Consider the following 20,568-nt stretch of genomic DNA (forward strand, 5'->3'; position numbering starts at 1 on the left):
ATTTTTTTACCCACTGCGCGAACATAGGGCGGTCGTAGTACTGATACGCCCTTTCGTCGGGCCAGGATGACCCAGACAAGGACAGAAAAAGTGCATCGCTTTTTGGACAATAAGTCACTTATTTTTACGAGTGTACGGTGAGTCGTACAACGTTCAGCAGATATTGAGTTGTGGGCTGTTGGCCCCCGCAGCTAATATATTCTGGCCGCGGTTCGGCCATGTGACTTGTGCCAGCTGAACTGCAGGGAGCAGTTACTGGCTGGCCAGAACTGAGGAAAAAACGGGATCTTTTTTTTAAATTGCATTGGAAGCTTTTGTTTACCTTAATGAAATTTCTAGTGATGAAATTTTCATAAATATAAAGCAGTGTATTTTAAGCAGCGTTGCAATATTTCAAAACCTAATAGGCACTAATCTACGCATTTCACTTTGTTGTTGGATGAAAACATTAATTAATGCCATTAAATTATCTCCATGCTATGCTAAGAAATTATAAGTTATTGCCAAAAATCGTGTGATATCTTTTGTTAAAAGCATTCATTTATTAAGGATTGCAAATCTTTAACATTCAATCTAGGGTAGTGCATGGTTGAACTATATATGTATCTAATAGTAATAGTTCAACCATGGGGTAGTGTGCGTCGACAACATTCATACTTTTTTCTAGCTCACAAAAATATTATTTTTTTTATTAATATTATGACGTCATCAAATCAAAAAACAAGGTCATTAACCAAGGTCATTGACATCTACTGCGTTAGAGAGTTCGTACTTGACGATTAACTTGGGCTACTTGAAACGCTAAGTGAGATACAAAACATTCTTAACGAAGAACAATTCCTCAGACAAACATTGATGTTCAAACTATTATTGCTTTCTCGCAAACATTTATTATCAACAAAATTTCAACATCCACTTTCAGGTTGCACTAAAGCATTTTTTAGAGCATCAGCAACACGCGGTTGAAGCCGTGGCTCGGCTCGTGCACGGACAGGATATGCCTTGGCGTGAAATATTGAAGTCTTCGACACATGACACTAGCCATCGACCTCTGAAGCTCACCACGTGAACGCTGCACAGGTGTCAGTTGTGGCTAACTGTTCACTAATGATGAAGTCACTAGTCACTGCTTTCATTTATATAAATGAATCAGTGTGAATGAGTAATCCTGAGCATTTAATTACGCAAAAGCTTGAATAGAAATTGTTATGGGCAGATCAAAACTTTTGTCTATAACTTAATTATTAGTTCTTCATTGAGACTTGACAAACTAATAGTTTTACGTAGACTCGGTGTTGGAATGAAACATTGCCCGACATGTAGAAAAAATGAGTCTTTTTTTTACCACACTTCTTTTCAACTTCACTTCTTGTTGTTTTTCAGTCTGATACAAATCTTATAATCGAAATTAAACACACTTCTACCTGTCCAATCGATCTGAAATTTCGCACACTTACGCAAAGTCGGAGACAATGCATATTAATTGACAGAAAAAAATAATTTAAATATATTTTTTTATTATTCAAAACTGAAATAAGAAATTCATTGTACATGTGTAAAATCGGAGATACCGGCCTCTTTAGAAGTTTTTTTAAGGTAATTTTTAAAGGCATATTTAATTAGAATGAAAAATCTTTTCATCCGTTTCCAATGGTAAAAGTTGCGCATTTCTATTTTAATATAAAAACTACTTTACTTAAGATGGCAAAAATTCACGTCGCTCAAGTCGTTATTAGCCATTTCTCAGATTTACCTGAAACATCAATTGAGGATAATAGAAATTGGAGACGAAATTCACTCCATTTAATTACATATCCATCGACACAAAAAATTCTGCTTAGTTCTCAATTACATCTTAGCTACACTTCGCCTGCGGCAGTTTTCTCCTCCCCTTCCTCCTGCTCCGCAGCGGCAGCTTTTTCAGCCATCAACTTCATCTTCCTTTTGCCCACGTTAAGTTTTTGCCACTGAGAACCAAGCCTCAGCGCGTGATTCCTTTCAGTCTCGACAGCCGCTGCCTCCTCGAGCAAGTCCATGTCTTCACCAGCGTCGACTTTGTAGTCGTTGCGGTAAAGTTCACGGTATTCGCCCCACGCATCGCGCTCCTTCTTTATTTCTTGCCGGCGCCATGAAGGAATGTCTAGTCGAATGGGATGAGCGCTCGGGAATGGCAGGCGCGGGGTCTCTTTCTTGAATGGATGTAGAGATTTCAGCCGTTTGAGCAGGAGTTGTTCTGATCGCTCTTTGGGATCACGACGAATGTCCATGTATCTGTTGAGAAAAAATTAAGGTGTTCAAATTTCAGCAAAAGATGCATGGCAGCTGATCATGGAAAAACGGTTCTTGAAACAAGTTTATACTTAACAAATGCAAGTGACCGCATATTATTTCAAGAAGACTATGCAATAAATATTTTTTCATACAGTAGTACGATAAATGAAGACGAGGCCAAACCTTAGGTTTAACGGAAAGAGCGAATAGTTGTTCATGTAGGAGTATGATTTCAAGACGTTCTGAGGACTGTAAATTCAATACTTACATCATGAAATTCTTATCGTCAGGATGAGTGACTTCTTCTTTGACGAACGGAGCTGGAAATTCATATTCATAAACAGGAATCTTCATTCCTGAAAAAATTCAAAATGAGAACCATAAGCCAATCATCTCGATTTCTGTCTCGGTCAGTATAATAATCCCTATTGATGTAACAAAATATTCAAAGACGATGCTCAGATTAGGAAAAGACCAAAAATGCAATTATAGCGTTTGACTGTGGCGTACTCTCGTTGGCAGAAAGATTATGATGCATACAAAAACCGCGATATAACGGTACCAATAATTCATGTTTTACGAGATGTCAAAAAGAAGAGATTAAGCTTTAATTTTAATTTTTCTCCTATTTAGATCTAGTTTTCCTACGATCCATATCAAACGAAAGTAGCATCAGATCTCAAAAATAAAGCTTGAACTAAAACCATCGTTAATACATGTTCAATCACAACTTTAGTTCATTTCGTTCCCTTTCATACACTTGTAATAATCACACTATGATTTCACACAGTATAAAAAGAAAATTCCAAAGAGAAATCCAGTTATAGAGGCTCACCAAGAATGTTCTGATAGTAGTGGTCGAGTGAGAGGTCCCAGTCGGTGTTGTACCAACATACGCTGGCAGGAGTGAGTGTCTCCTCAAACTGTCGGTACCAAGGCTCCGTGAGGTGGGACGGGTGGTAAGTAAGGTACCACCTCAGTCCCACTGCTCAAGTCGTTCCCATGAATATTGGTTCTGTGGAGGAGAAGAGAAAGCATACACACATACCGTATATATATTTTCATTTATTGGTTCTGTGGATAAAAAAACGTACACGTATATATATTTTCATATATAGGTTCTGTGGATGAGAAAACGTCCGCGTATATATATTTTCATATATTGGTTCTGTGGATGAGAAGAGAAAGCATCCACATATATTATCATAAAGTTTCTTAGAGCCCATCTAAATAGATTCAGGTTATAACAAAGAGGTAGATGGTGGAAGATTCGATAGTGCTATTATTTTGGTGTAGCTAAAAAGTCATAGTTCATCAAGAAATTATGCATGTATGTTGAGGCCACACGAAGAGGTCTCTGTTTATCCCTCATTCCAGGCTGAAGCAAATTGAAAATCCATGACTAGGTATAGAAAAAATCAGAAACCCAGACTTACACAAGCCAGTGTAGGCACTCTGAGTCAGGCTTGTAGAGGTCGCCGTCAGGGTTGGTAAGCTGGAGCGTCCAGAGAGCATCAGGAGGGCTTGTATAGCTTACATTTGGAACAGTCCGAGCCTAGGACGTGAATAAATTTGTTGACAAATTCATTTAGTGCTTGAAAAATATTTTATTTGCGACTTTTACAGTAAGTATATAAAATTATTTTATATCTTATACATGTACAGCAAAAAAGTTTTCACAGGAAATATTTAAAACCAAATTTAAGCATCCTAATTCTGATCTCATAGTAAATGTCATAGAAATGATACATTTACCCTGATATCAGAAAGAAATGTCAAATATTTAAACAAAATGCATATTTTTAGGTGGACCTCATTAGGTTTGATTATGTTCCCGCGGTACACAGGAGTCACGGTGTCCTCATCATAGTTGTAGGTGATAGACAATGGCACAAGAGCATCAAAGAATGCATACGGTCCAAAGAGATCACGGAATATGCCGGCATTGATGGCCAGATGTCTGATGTGCTGAGGACCTTCATCATGAAGCCATTCACGTTGCACAGCCCCAATGTCAATTTCCACTTGAAAATAACGATATAATTATCGCACAACATTCATTGCTCATCAATTATTCCATACTTGACAAGATTGTTAATATAAATAGTTCAAGATTTAAACACCCAACCTTTCATCAGACTCACAAAAACCTTGTGATAATTGAGCAAACAAATCATGCTTTGCACATGACTGATTAGAAGCAAAGTTATGGATAGATTCATAGTCACTCTTTTCAGGTAATATATGTAACTTTGACCAACCATACCAATATAATGAAATTTTTTTAGCAATGAATTTAAAACAGTAGGTATAAATTATTGTAATCGACAACTACATAGACACGGGAATGAGCAACATTGGATCCTTTTGATTATTTTGATGGATATCATAAATTTGACACTTGCTTAATTGTACATACCTATGGAAAATAGAATTTTTTTTTGCAAGGAGAGAAACTCCTGCTAATTTTTCAAGTCATACCCAATGAAAAATAAATAAAAATCTGAAATACTCACACTTTTTATCAAAAGCAAGAGCAATAAGTTCCTTGTTGTGCTTGAGTGCAGACAGCACAGCCAGCTGCCTTTTTTTCTTTTCTTTGGCAGTTTCTTTCTCAAGACGACTGAACCCAATGTTAATTTTTTTGTAAAGTTCTGGGTCTCGTAATTCTGAATTTAATTCTGTAAAGAACATACCATGTCAACTACTGATAATAATGAATTTTATTGCACTTATCTTTCCAGTTTTTTATTTCATGTAATAAATTTCAAATTGCTCAATAAGAAAGCCTGCAAATTGTAAGATAGAAAAATAGCATAGACAAAGGAACAAACCTTGTAACCTCTCTTCAAGACAAGGATATATTGGTGGTGTTTCATCCCTTTTTTTGGTTATAATTTTTTGGTAGTTTTCATCTTTTTCAGGAAGTTTCTTCCTCACATGATGAAAGGCCAGAACATGGCAACTTCTAACTCCTGAAAAAGGCAATAATGTACAATGAAAATGTAACATAAAATAAATTACATAGAATAAAAGTGGTAATGCTTATTCTGTTCATAAAAGTTGCTTAAACAACAAAAGAATTTTTCAGGCTGCAATTTTCCAAAATGGTAGCTTGGAACATATGTATCAACTCGACACTTTCAGAACTAGCCTAACACCTTCAAAAGATCTTGAAGTTGATGGTTTTGATGACATTTATTTTTACTAGGAACTTTGGGAACATTGAAGGCATCCGCAATTAATTTGTCAGAAAACTGAGAGAACAAGGGAAGCATGTGAAGCACACTAACAGGCATTTCTCCATATGTGATGCATGCCATGAAGTTAGGACCAGTAATTATCATTTAGCTATAGGAAAAAAGATTTAATTCAAAATATTAAATTAATTGTACATCAAGCCATTTTTCAACCATCCACTTGATAATAAAATAAAATACATCTGAAAAAAAGTCAAACATAAACAATAATACATATGTTATATACATAGGTGTAGTAATATATAATGTCAGTTTTAATAGTGTGTAGCAGGATGCAAAAAGTAACATGATGGCTGGAAAGCTCTAAGTATGGCTCAGAAAGTAGAAATTCTGGTATTACATGGCTGTGACAACTGGCAAGTCAACTGCAGCATTTGCAAATTCACAGTAAGCAACAAGCTATTTTAGAGTGCACAGAGTAATTGACAGTCTGTATTTCTATATTCTGCAACTTATCTAAACTACTGTCAATGACAGATTGTCACTCGGTTGCAACTACACTTAACTTGCCACTTGCTCATAAAAACTATTATACCAGTCAGAATTGTGATTTGTATTGTTCAATTACCACATAATATCCAAGAAGTCTTTTTGATTGGTAATTGTACACAAAACAGTACCTATTATTTGAAAAAATATTGTTCCTATGGAAGGCTGGCAACATATGTGATGTGGCAACATAAGTGGCATTGACGGCAACTGGGTTATATGCTTACCATCAATGGCAGCCATTTCCTCAAGACTGAGTAATAAGGGGTGTCCCTTATTGCCCTGTCATGTGGAAATGGTCGCCATTTTTGGGGGGAATGAGCTACGCAAATTCCATCAATCACGTTTTTAAGCCAACAAATTGTGCTACTTTTATGCACGTAAAATTTTTCAATACAGCAAAAAATTTTTGCTTCAGACCTTAGCAGAGGTATTTTTCCAAAATCTCACTTTTCCCACTTTTTCAGGGATTTTTTAGAGGTAGTAAATGTAGGTATGATTTCTTAACTTGCTTTATGCTAAATAGATAGGAAAAATGTCGAAATTAAGGCCAAGATTTTTAGTTTTGCAATATTTCAATTAGTTTAGCTGCTACAAGATTTCTACAAAATGTTGGAAGATTGTCCCTTATTGCCCCATCCATCCCTTATTACACCATTTGATGGTATTACTATCAATATGGCCAATGAGCATGATTGGCAGAGAGGTATGTGCATTACAATTGATATGCTGACACATGGCACAGACATAGGACATTACAATCAATATATGTAATAAGCAATAATTGTGCACATTGTGACCAATTTAGACAAAATGGTGACAAAACAAAAATTTTTTAGAATCAGTTTATTTTTAATTTACTAATCTACTCAAAAATCAAACCAAGATCTAATGTATGATAATGCAGGTATGTTTAGTGATAGTTTTCATGATTGTTTAGTGGTGTTGAATCTTGAATTGCTATGCAGGATCTACCCAACCTCAGCTCACAATTCCAGTGTTTACAACAAGTTAAAACTCTTCTGTGTTGATTTGATTCCAAAAGATCTTGATATAATAATTAGTCATCAAGGATACAAAACTGATTAACACTAATTATTTTCTTTATTTGACTCAAATCTTCAAGCTTCCCATAAGTTGACCATTGAATTTATTATTGTTCTTTAAAACATTGAAATTTTGCCATTATGAAAATCAAGTTTGACTGGAAATAAGAGCTACTGGCAGTAAACAAGCTATGAAAACAAGCTGCACTAAAAAATTTAGAATTCACAAATAAATATTGGGCTACTACAATATCAAATATAAATTAGACACCACAGACTCCAAACAAAAATGAAATCTCACAAGTGATCTACTTATAAACCAGGCTGTAAAGCATGGCCCAACATAGGTTGAGGATGCCATTTGAATTGACTTAAAGACATCAAGGTACAATCTAAGCAGACAGCATTTGCCAATTATGCTTCTCCATAGATTGTGATTCAAAGTCAATTTGATCAATGCACAATGATAGACATAACATGCACACATTACATTAAATATGGCTGATGTGCGATGATTGGCACGGGCATATGCGCATTTCAATTGATATTGGCAGTGCATGATGAGCGCCATGGACACATGCTCATAATGGTCAATATGGCCAATGTGCTATGTTTGATACAGCACATACAATTGCTGCAATTGTCAAATGGAAGCAATTGACACAATCTAAAGATACACATGTTGATGGCAATGTTGATTACTAGGCTGTAAAGTAAAGCCTTTTAGCTCAAGATATTGCCTTCTTTCCCAGCTCTCCATTAGCCATCTTGACCAGAAATTAGCATCCATATACTATGTACTGATCAATCAACACTGCAGTCACTGTCTGTGTATTCAGCGTGTTTGATTGGTTGTATCACTCGGTTGTAAAAACCCCTACATCTGGCATGCCCATTACTAATACTGAAAAACTTATCTCAGTGCCAAGTGCCAAGCATAATCTGTCAAACGTAGATGATTGCTCTATTAGGTTCTAGCTACTGCATTCTAATGCAATCTAATATGTTCTAATGCAATCTAATATGTTCTAATGCAATCTAATGTGTTCTAATGCAATCTCATGTGTTCTAATACAATCTTATGCATTCTAATATGATCTATTGTGATTTGATGCGACCTACTGCATTTTAATGCAATTTATGGCATGCTAATGTGTTCTAATAAAATTTATTGTGTTCAAAGGCAATCTAGTGAGTTCTAATGCAATCTATTATATTCTAACACAATCTATTGTATTCTAATGCAATCTAATGTGCTCTAATGCAATCTAGTGAATTCTTATGCAATCCAATGCATTGCAATGCAATTTAATGTATTCTAATGCAACATAATGCATTGGAATGCCACCTAATGCGATTTAGTGCAACCTGATGCATTTCAAATTCAATGCAATCTCATGCATTCTGATACAAACTAGAGCATTCTGAGTTGTTCTAATGGCTAATGCCCAACCTAATCCAACCTTGAGATTGGTTTGGATTGAGTTGGGTTGAATCAGGTTGGATTGATTCAAGTTGGGTGGGATTGAATTCAGTTGGGTTCATTCTGTTGCCTGTTGGGATGAATTTGGTGAGGTTTAGTTGGGTTGGGTTGAATTGGTTTGGCCTTGATAGGATTGGGTATATGCTCCAAATTCTCTAATCATTCAATGCAGGGTTCAGGTGGCTATACTAATGATGTAGCCTATGTTGGTTGATGCATGATCAGGCTGGAATTCTAAGAATGGAAGTTCACTTATAAAAAAGCTTTCCACCCAAGGTGAAAAGCTTTCCTTGGATACAGTGCTCTGCCAGCCTGCCAGGAGACTGACTATAAATACATTAGGTTTGGAGTAGGATACTAGGAGTCCTGGAGTACATTAGGTTTGTAATAGAATTATTTGGATATCTAGTGTTTGCGATGATCAAGTTTCAGTTAAGTATTTAGTTAACCAGTACTGTAGTACATATACCATACTTGGGGGCGGGGCTTATAAGCACAACCAATCACAGCTTGAAAGCATCCCCATCAGCCAATCACAGCTTGAAAGCATTTCCATCAACCAATCACAGCTAGAAAGCAGATAATATTACAATTCCATTATCCAATCAAAGCTGAAAGTGGCTAAAATAACAAACCAATCACAAATGGAATTCTGGAAATGGATAGCATATGTAAATAATTGACTGAAAGTGTAAAGTTCCTGGCCTTTCCAAGCTTTCAGGTCCTGCTTTCCAATATGCTATGTGTACTGGTTAATTTATTATCCCTCTAGAATTCCACACTGTCAGCATGATGAATGGCACAGATGTACATGCATCATAATTATTGCGGGTAAGGGGTGACACATACATCTATAATAAATAACATTGCAGACAACCACAACATTGCAGGCAACCACAACATTGCAGGCAACCACAACATTCCAACCACAGTTAGGTTGGTTAGGTTTTTTTGCCCATTTTGCTGATTTTTGCCTGATTTTTTTTACAAATTAGAGCCTTGGGGAAAAAAATTGGTTTTCTGATGCTGACCGCCAAAAACAGATTTTAGATTCTTTATCTACACCACAAAAAACATATAATTAAAAAAACACCCCTTTTTTGAATGCACTCAATCTAAATTCTAAACTCTAAAGTATTACCTACCCATAGTGGCAAAGCAGAGAGTTTTTTAGACTCTCCCTCAAGTTCATTTTTGAGTCCTATATGTAGACCAGTAAAGTATCCTGGATACCTGCAGGCTGCATTATCCTACATATGAAACTGGTTTAAATCATGAGTAAATGAGGAAATTAAAAATGAACTGATTCTAAAAATTCTGTGGTTTGTCACTATGTACCTACCAAATAAATATTTAAATAGCAGGTATAGAAATATCTACCTTCTAAACCAGCTAGGCCTATCCCAGTTCTCACAAATCACAATTCCACCAGCACCTGCACCACTTTCATTGGAGCTACCAAGTTCAATAGGCTGCCATTCTTATTTTAATAAAACTGCTTGATTGAGCTGCAAAATTACTTAAATTAGATTACAAAGTTTTACATTCACAATCTTGGCCAATGGCCATCAACAGGCACTAAACAATACCATTACAAAGAATGAAAGATTATAGGTACCGGTATATAGGCTAATACCTAGGTAGCTAGCGTGCTAGCCTATTTTGAATTTTGATATACGGTACCTACAAAACAGTGAGAACACAAGTCGGTTGGTATAACTCGGTAGTCAGTATTGATAAAAAAAACAAGTAGAAGCAAATAAATAAAGCAATCTTTGATGAAACTTCACCCTTAAAAATAAAAATTGCAATTCAGATTACATATTTGAACTTCAGATTTGTATTAGACTTTATTTTGAGTTACGATCTTACCAACGTAATTTGGGAAGACATCACTTCGAAGTATTCCAGCAGACACTTGTAAATACAACTTTGTTATTGACTGTACGTGAATACCGTATGTTGCCATGGCAGGAAGAAATATCGTTTAAAAAAACAGTACTCTATTTCAAAACAATATTAACGATATCTTTCAATACGATGTATAAATAGTTGAAAATTTTGAAGAACCAAAACCGAACAAGGCAAGTACCTAAACTATCCGGCACCGGCCGTCGAAATGTTTTAGTTTTACTCTGAATTATGTGAATGAAAAGTTGGAAACTGCGGAACACGCAGACCTGCAGAAGTCAGCGTTGCCAGATGGTATATTTCCATACCAAATTTCACAAATCTGGTATTTTCAGAATGTGTCTGGTATGAATATTTTAGATGTGGTATATTTGCCTAAATCTGGTATTTTTTGGCTTACTGCAAATTTACTGCATTAAGTTCCACCTCTGAAGTTTGAACTTCCTCCAGCGTAGGTGTGGATTATATAGATTACCTTCAGAACGGCGCAACTGGAGCTTTCTCGCCATTTTTGGACCCGAAGTTTACCGCTTGATGAAATAACCCCAATCTAATTGTTAACATTTAACAAACGTGCTTAGTACAATATACGCACGAGAGTAATGATCCTTGATTGATTACTGATCAGTGATGATATGGCCTAGGACGAGTGAGGTTGTCGAACGCTCTGCCACGCAAGCTCCACCATTTTTGTTTGGTGGTTTTGAATTCTAGAGTCAAGAGTGCCACTTGAATTATGGGGCGCCATTCAATATTTCACTGATCTTGAAAATCATCATCCATTCATGGAACTGGCTGCCTACTGTATCACTTGTCTACTTTGACCTGTCTCTAATGCATTCGTCATTTCGTGGTGCAAGTGTTTTCGCAAGTCGCCTATATGTGAAAAAAGCAACGAAATAAAATTTCAACTAAGGTACTGGAGTCCGTTATTCGGACCAAAAGCTATCTGCTCAGCCACAACAAGTGATCAAACGGAATGTTAGATAAATTCATTATGCAAGCATGTACGAAAATAAGCAGAAGGAAGATGACCTGTTTCCCCGTGGCTTGCTCATGTTGAGCGAAGCGGAAGAAGTGCGATACAGTGTACGACTGCCCTGTCTTTCCCTCTACACAGAGGGAAAAAATAAAACGTGTTCAATTTGGCTAATTATCGTCAAGCCCGATAAATGCACAGTACATAAGAAAGAATTTTTCGCCTTTGTTACCAACGTTTCTTCGTTCTACCAAGGTTGGAGCATGGCCATTGTCTCCGTTAATAGGAGAAGCACTTCAGCCGGTCCAATTGGGGTTCTCCACCAGGGGTGGGTGCGAGGCTGCGGCTCATGCAGCCCGTGCGTACCTCGGGCGTGCCTCGGACCGGAGAGTGTTTTTCAAGGTTGACATGGCGAATGCATTCAACAGCTTGCGACGTGATGTGTTCCTGGCTGCTGCGCGGGCGAAAGCGCAGGGAATTTATAGAATGCTGTACCAAGCGTATTCNCATGGAACTGGCTGCCTACTGTATCACTTGTCTACTTTGACCTGTCTCTAATGCATTCGTCATTTCGTGGTGCAAGTGTTTTCGCAAGTCGCCTATATGTGAAAAAAGCAACGAAATAAAATTTCAACTAAGGTACTGGAGTCCGTTATTCGGACCAAAAGCTATCTGCTCATCCACAAGTTATGAAACAGAATGTTAGATAAATGCATTATGCAAGCATGTACGAAAATAAGCAAAAGGAGGATGACCTGTTTCCCCGTGGCTTGCTTATGTTGAGCGAAGCGGAAGAAGTGCGATACTGTGTAAGACTGCACGAGGTCTCGGACAAGTTCACGGCCGGACCCGCGGCCGGTCTCGCGGCCGGTCTCGCGGCCGGAAGGTTTTCTTGGTGTTTTTATGGGTTTTTCTAGGTTTTTTCAGTTTTTAATGGAACTTGTTCCTAACTGGACCTAACCTGCGAGGTTTTCGTTGAATGGCTAAGTTTTTTCTATGTTTGGAGTCCGGCGGCCGCGAGACCGGCCGCGGGTCCGGCAGTAAATTTGTCCGAGACGTCCTGTCTTTCCCTCTAAACAGAGAGAAAAAATAAAACGTGCTCAATTTGGCTAATTATCGTCAAGCCCGATAAATGCACAGTACATAAGAAAGAATTTTTCGCCTTTGTTACCAACGTTTCTGACGAATAATTTCACTAAATTTTGAGGTAATAGTCTGCTGTTGAAAAATAGAATTTATGGTATTTTTCTGGTGTTTTGAGCTAGGCAATCTGGCATTCTCGCAGAAAAAAAACCTGGCAACACTGGGCAGAACATCAGACCGTCGTGCCGCGGGCGGGCGTCGGCGACAGGCGGATATAACTTAGAGCTGATTCGTGTATGGGTCGGAAGCTCCGAACTTGAGCTACGTGCAGATCGGTTGACCGTTTTTTGGGAACGTGAAAATCAGCCGGCTCTTCTACTTCCCAGCATTACGAAACTACTTCATAATATATATATATATATTTTTAGTAAAACCGTGACAACACTGCCAAGCTTGATTTTGTCGAATCGTGGAGAGCCCGCCAAGGTTTGCAATCAACGTCTCGTGAAGCACTCGAAGTTGGGCGTGCAGTCTTTCGGGAAAAAAAAAACTCACTGAAGTTTCGTTGAAATTTCAAGAATGCCTGTCCTTCGGGGAGCAGACTTCTTCACTTTAGTGGAAGTCTTGGCGTCTGAGTACTTCATCATGATTTCAAAGAGTAAGTACATTCCATTATGATTTTTTATCGTTTTATGCGTCTCACGCTCCTATTCCATGTTTTCTGTTTAATTTGCAATGATTAATTATGTGTCGGATATGCAATATTTTCAAAACCAAAGTGATTACTTCTTTGCCGAGGTATCTTCTTGCCACATATCTGCAGCTTCAGATTTGCCAAATTTTTATCTTTTTCTCCAGGTGCGGACATTGCTGTCACCATCGTTGCTGCGCATTTTTTGCTGCTGAGTTTTGAGGTGTCGTGGTACCTAGCGTCAGCTCCCATTCCTTTATTTTACGAAGTAAGTCTTGGTCATTATTATTCTCCCATTTTGTAGGATGGTGTATCGTGTACTTTAAGCAGTGAGNCTTCTTAGATATTATTACTGAAACTTCCTCTTTCTTCAATGCATGCCCACGCTGTTTCAGGGTCTCTCTATCTTTATTCTCTTCATATATTTGTATCTCAAGCATCGTAAAAATTCGGTTTGTTGTACAGGTGCGGGCACTGTCGTTGCTGTGCATTGCTTGCTGCTCACTTAAGACCTGTCGTGGTGCTTACCGTCAGTTCCATTCCTATATTTTACGATGTAAGTTTTGGTACATATTTTTTGTCCAATTCCTTTTTTATTCAATTCCAATTCCTCTAAGCAGTGAGTATTTCTTTTTATTGCAATTACTACATCTATCATTGTTGTTTAGGATAAGCGTTTCTAACTTTCGTTTTAAGATTTCTTGATGTTCATAGGTTCCTTGGTTATTTTATATCGGCTATAGTCTGTTGAAACTGAATTCAATACCCAAACATTTCAACAAGATAATCTTTTCATGTGTGGAGTTGTTGGCGTTTCTCGAATTCTCGGACGAACACCCGGTCTGAAATTCAACGAAGGATGCGTGAGGTTTCATTCGCCGTTGTCTGCAGGCTTGTCGTCAGAAGATCTTATGAGCGTAGCTCGCAGTAAGTGCTTATTTAATCTAACAGCTGCTTTTTTCACTGGCCTCGTGGTCGCACAGCATCAGCATCACTTTTTAAGCCAGTCGTTTCCCCTGTTTTTTAACTTGAAGAACATGTGCATGAAATTAAGATGGCCGTTTTCTTATAATGTGACGTAGTAATTCTTTATTGACAGGACTCGCCTTTTCATGTTTTTGTTCACTTTTTGGTGAAGGGTTCGTTGAACGATTTGCGAACGTAAAATTTACGGTAGAGTTTTCATGTACGATCTTATTCGATACCACATTCAGACAACCATAGTACTCTTCAATATTTAGTCCTGTTTAGCTATCGTGGTGTGTTGTTATAGTTTGTTATTTTTTATTTCACCTGAATTGAGTTTCACCAAATGATATCAATCGTGACATATTATTTGCTCAACTATCGTCACAGTCTCATCTACCTGTGCAGGTGCGTGTTCATTATCGTCACTGCTGCGCTGCGATTTTTTTCACCTTAGTTATGGCGTGTCATGAGTCTTTACTTGAACTCTGATTCCTATATTTTGAACATCAGGTACTCTTTTATAGTTTTATAAATACTTTAATTCGTTTTTAACACTGTAGAATAACATTTTTGTTTCCTATCATTTATGTAATTTTTATAGGTTCACCCTGTTTCTTTTTTTTTTGTTTGATCGTTTATGAAGCTCTTGCTGCACACGCGTGCAGTTTGCTGTGAGTTATTTCTCAAATAATCGTAATTGGTGTCTTTCTGTTTATTTATTTGTTGAGAGTTTAAGTTTTCATTTCCAAAGTGTCACCCCAACTTGGCCGTGGAGACCGTGGACAACTCCAATTTGGAGGTTTTCTTGGCCGTGGTCTGAAAGCCTGTCGTGGGAGTATCTTATGCCACCTCGTTGCTACGCTGCCGTCCTCTCGCCTAGTGGATACGCTGCGTCACGAGGCCGTGTCAGAAGTTGCTCGCCGTCAATGATACTTAAATCTAATCGAGGTACGTCATCATTTCATATTATTGCTATTCCTGTTTCAATAATCACGATCTCAGTTTTATTTATTGCGTTCCATTCGGCTGCGTACAGCTATATTCAGTGCTAACTTGAATCATATGTATTTATATGTTGAGGTTTACAATTGTTATTTGCACCTTGTCTCATCTTCACCTTATCTTTTTGCGGCTTCAAACTTTGAACCATATTTTCGATTCAATTTATTTCTGGCACACTTAAGCAAGACCCTTTTCATTTGCAGATTTCGAGTTATTTGCGCCATAATGGGCCCTCTCCCATCGTCTGCCGAACCGAAGATGGCGTGAGGCTTGCTTGGCCGTGGTCTGAAAGCCTGTCGTGCGTGAGAGGATCCTGTGCGACGTCGTTGCTACGATGCCGGCCTCTCGCCTAGTGGTCACGCTGCGTCACGAGGCTGTGTCAGAAGTTGCTCGCCGTCAATGATATTTGAATGTAATCGAAGTAAGTCATTATTTCATATTATTGCTATTCCTGTTTTAATAATCACAATCTCAGTTTTATTTATTGCGTTCCATTCGGCGGCGTACATGTATATTCAGTGCTAGCTTGAATCAATGCATTTATATCCTAAGGTTTTACAATTGTTATATGCACCTTGCCTCATATTCATCTTATCTTTTTTCGGGTTCAAACTTTAAACCATCTTTTCGATTCAATTTACTTCTGGCACACTTAAGCAAGACCCTTTTTGTTTGCAGATTTCGAAGTATTTGCGCCATAATGGGCCCTCTCGCATCGTCTGCCGAACACCCGCGGTCTGCTCAGGAAATATTTTCTACGTTGGAGGCATGGAAGCTTGCGGGAGAAGATTCGCGACTTTCTGTGAGTACTTAATACCTTTAGGCTATATTCACCGCGTTCCAACCAGCTGCTGTTACAGCAAAAGCTTGCTCTATTTCAGCTTTCGACCTCTGAACTCGAATGACACACTAAACTAAAATTTCGCTTGCTTAAATTTTCATTTCTGATCAGATGAAATATGCCAACAAGTTGCGGAGTTTATTTCAGAATTCAGCTACTGTGACATCATAAGTCATTACTGTGTCATTTATATGGAACTGAATTTATTCTTCGTCACGTTACTGTGCTCATCATTAAAAGCTAACGCTATTTCAGGGTTACCTTGGCTGTGGGCATAGCTGGATCCGTCGCGGCATTGATGAGGAAAGAAGAACAGGGACCGCACGAACCGTAGCAGCAGCATTAACACAAACAACCAAGTCTCTTTCTATAAATGGAGACATTCTTTTTGTGCGATTAACCGAATTATCTTGAACCATTGCTTGAGGCCTGCTCTTGGACAGAATAGTGTAACTTTATGTAGCAATTTTTAATTTTATTGATACTCTGTAGGATAAGAATGCTTTCGCTGCTTCACGAATTTCTCGAATAGCGTGAACATATTGTTAATCTCGGAAATACTTATGAGACGAAGCCAAGTATATAAATGTATAAAGAAGGTTAAGTAAAGTACGACTATGCACGAACTCTTACTTTATTTCCTTTGAATTTTTATCGTTTGATATTTTAGTTTAAACCGTTTAAGTATTGCAGAATCAATAATCAAATCATATATCCTCGTTGCTAATTCAAAACGTTTATGTATTCCAGAATTAAGTATCAAATTTCATGAAAGCAAATCATTGGCGAGATAGTTGAGGATGATAGCACCAAATAAATTGGCATTGAAAAAAGGTCCCCAAAATATCATAAGGTTGGTAAATAACAAGCAATAATACGTATGTGAGTTGAACGCGCAAAAATAACTAGACAAAGGTATGGTTATGGAATCAATTAAATCAAGGCATGATAATTATAACCCAGGCAAATCCCGTTCTGCACCCTCGTCGCCGCTTGTCTCTGGATCTTCATGCGAGTTGTTATCGCTTTCACCCACATAGTCCACGTTTTCGTTACGACGTCCCTTGAACTCAGCTAACAGAATGCTTCGTTTTGCGGCATCTCTTCGGGCTTTCTTTGGTGGGTGTGAGCCGCTGGCTCCTGGTCGCGCTTCATCATCGCTTGGAATTGGAAGCTCCTCGACATTGGTTGCTGTCATGAAACTCGGCATATTTCTTTGGAATATGTCCGAGCTTAATGTGGCTTTCGGAGGCTCCGTGCGACGCAGGGAATCTTGGTTCTCTTTTAGTGATATCAACCCAAGCGCTGGTGGGAACGTTTTGGGGCGAAGAAGAGTGAGGTGAATATTCCTGTGGTGGCTGGGTGCATCCCCTGGCACATCCGAAGGAACAACCGAAAGCTTATACCACCCACCGCAAATGATACTCACATTATTGTTTGCCAGTGTACCCCACAGCGCCCGAACCTTTTCTCTTAGTTCGTCGATATCAACCTCTTCGGCCTGGAAGACATTTCAAGTCAATATTACATGCAACTCATTAATTAAACGTTATCTTATTTGAAACATGAGTGCATAGTCGGAACTCTGCCAATCATTATAATCGTTTTTAGTGTAGAAAGGCATCGTGTCCTACATTATGCAGCTCAAATATTAATGTAACCCTTCCTTTTGAAATCGTTACAATCGTTTTGAGTGTAGTTAGGCATCGTTTCTTACATATTGCTGCTCACATATCTTATTTACCTGCAATACAGCCTTCGAGATGAGCAATTGTGCCAACTTCTTGCTGCTGTACTCGCATTGAGACACTGGATAACCCCTTATTGACACGCTGCACACTAAGCAGCGTCTGCTGCTGCGGCCTCCGGAGATTGCAGGGCACCTGTTGTCGGTCGTGGTTTTGTGGAGAGAATCGCACATGATTGCTGTGCATGCCGTTGGTAAACCGACGCCATTGAGCAGCACGTCTTCCGCGCGCACCTCCATCAGGAAGGTTTTGACCGGCTCGGCGGGAGTCACTGCGTCCAGCACAGTACTGAGCCTTATGTTGGTAGTGTCAGGCGAGACATCGATTGGCACGAGTGACGTTTTGGTAGTTATGATGGGCGATTTATGTATTGTGCCGCTGGATTTGGGCTCATAGATCGCTACCCAGGCGCCGATGAACGCTACATTTGGGAAACGGAACATGTGAAAAGCGTCTTCGGGAGAGGGGGCGATTATATAAAATCCTTGCCCCGTTTGCAGTTCCCTGCATTGTGAATAAGGATGAATTAGGTTTGTTGTTTAATATTCTGCAAATCAAGTATGGTAATCAAAGACTAATTGTCCAAGACGACTTAAACATTTCAAAAAATTCATCTCCTAAATAGAAGAAAAAGAAAGCAATAAAATTTATGCCCATAAATTGAAGTCACATTCTCAGAAAAGGAGAATTCTTATGCTCATTTACCTCAGTAGTACAATGCGGCTGTACGAAGACATCATCTTCCCCTGCCGTTGATACTGAATTTTCTTCGCAGAGTCCTTTGGTTTCTTTATGGACATAATGAGCCCATACAAAACCCTCTGGTCCACGATTTCACAGCAACATTCCTCTTTCTCTTCTAGTTGCAGCTGTGGTATGCTTACATATTTTCCTTTATTGATTACATATGATGCGGCGTCTTTCCAAAGTTCCTTCTCCACTTTGGTTTGAACAGTGTTCATCTATTGGAAAAAAAGCCATGACACGCTTTTCAGATCACATTTACAACTTAACCCTAATTTACATAACACATTTGTTTCTTTAATAATTGTCGCAAAATTGAACTTTATAGGGAAATTTCGGAACTGATGGGTAAAAAATAATCGTGCGATATGCATAGTGCCATCTCAATTTCTCTCGACATCATGAAGGAAAGCAGTGCACAAATTTTGACGTTTGTATGGAGTCGTGCATGTCAAGCCTATTTCAGCAGATCAGATACCTAGTTCGCAAAGCCATTGTTACATCATTATAATAATATACTATGGAGATGCGTCTACGAGGAAGCCCGGCTGCGCGACCACAAGTTGCTGTCGGCTGCGAAATTACAAGGAAATGTCGGCTGAGCGACTACATGGAGCTGTCTGTCGGCAACGCGAACTAGGAGGAAAGCCGGCTGTGCGTCTAAAGGGGCTGCCGGCTTCGCGACTGATCTGGCGCTATGAATGTGAAATAGAGCACATTCATAGATGTAGATGAAAACGCAGCAGGATGCACGTTTATAAATTTAGCATTACTCATCATTTGTCATTGAAATTTTCTGAACTCATTGTTAAATAATAGTCGTGCGATATGCATAGTGCCATGTCAATTTCTCTCGACATAATCAAGGGTCGACATTATGGAAGGAAAGCAGTGCACAAATTTTGACGTTTGGATGGAGTCGTGAATGTCAAGCCTATTTCAGCAGATCAGATACCTACCGTAGTTCGCAAAGCCATTGTTACATCATTAAGTCTTAATTAAAGAGTTACATAGAGTGATATTAGTAAGAAATAATGAAGCTTGCGATTACGCTCAAGTCTTATTCAGATCGAACATGCTTAGCAATTCAAGAGCAATGAACCGGTTGCTTCCGACTAAGTATTTTCAGGACTCGGCACTACGCTGCCAATTATTAGTCAACACATCGCATTTCCTGAACGTGACATGCAGTTATTTCTATATTATTGCACTGGTATGACCATGATGGTCAGGTGCTATAAAAATGCCCATTTGTAGACGAGAAAATCGAACTGTTCCCTAATAATATTCACTGAGAACGGACTGCTGCTTCATCGATTTCACACAGTTCGAACGACTCGAGACAAAATGTAATGCGAATTTACTTAGTATATAGGTATGGTATGGTTGTCTGACAAGGTAATTAGTACTTACAGTTGACTGATAGATAGACTGATGTTAGAAGTAGGACACAGCAAAGACACTACTACGTTACTTCGTCAGAAGAGGCTCGGCTGCAATGACGCCGCTCCCAACTGCAGCCTTTATATATGTATGACAACTTGCCGGCTCTCTCCTAAAGAAACTATCCCTTAATGAGAATTTATGCTCATTCAAAGGGTTCTTCTAATTTTATCGAAAATTTTTTAGTGTAGTTTGTTAAATATTTGTTTAGTTGGGCTTAGTTTTTAGTTTTAAGACCAGTGCGTAATTTTTGTACGTGACTATACAAGAGGGTAGCTTTGAACGAGTTTTTAACGAACATTTCGTAATCTTGAACGGGTTCGATTGTACGTTCAATACGAGTTTTTAACGAACATTTCGTAATCTTGAACGGGTTCGATTGTACGTTCAATTGTTTTTCCATCGATTTGTTTAATGATATGGAAAATATTAAATTAGTTTTTTGTAGAGAAAATGTTATGATTTTTAAGGGTTTATAATAGATTGGTATTTGCTTCGTTCAGAAATAACGTAAATAATATTTGTGCCATATCGTCCTCTGGGACGAAAAAGCGGCCGGACTCGCGGCCGGTCTCCAGAGATTTTATTCATGCCTAGCGACCAAGAAA

The 20,568-nt window shown here is 38.5% G+C and overlaps 2 long non-coding RNA genes and 1 pseudogene across 2 annotated transcripts; 2 read left to right on the forward strand and 1 right to left on the reverse strand.

Annotated features, from left to right (window-relative positions):
• Nucleotides 1-1,788: 1,788 nt before the first annotated feature.
• On the reverse strand, nt 1,789-10,683 carry LOC108674610 (annotated as a pseudogene).
• A 2,998-nt stretch (nt 10,684-13,681) lies between these two features.
• LOC125177918 lies at nt 13,682-15,133 on the forward strand. The gene is made up of 3 exons (XR_007156717.1): nt 13,682-13,769; nt 14,018-14,140; nt 14,934-15,133. It is a non-coding gene; the product is annotated as an uncharacterized LOC125177918 (long non-coding RNA).
• Nucleotides 15,134-15,252: 119 nt separating this feature from the next.
• Nucleotides 15,253-16,601, forward strand: LOC108674608. Its single transcript, XR_001931051.2, has 3 exons — nt 15,253-15,605; nt 15,863-15,986; nt 16,281-16,601. It is a non-coding gene; the product is annotated as an uncharacterized LOC108674608 (long non-coding RNA).
• The last annotated feature ends 3,967 nt before the right edge of the window (nt 16,602-20,568 follow it).

Source organism: Hyalella azteca, unplaced genomic scaffold, assembly GCF_000764305.2.
Source record: "Hyalella azteca isolate HAZT.00-mixed unplaced genomic scaffold, Hazt_2.0.2 contig654, whole genome shotgun sequence".
In the NCBI taxonomy this organism is placed as follows: Eukaryota; Metazoa; Arthropoda; class Malacostraca; order Amphipoda; family Hyalellidae; genus Hyalella; species Hyalella azteca.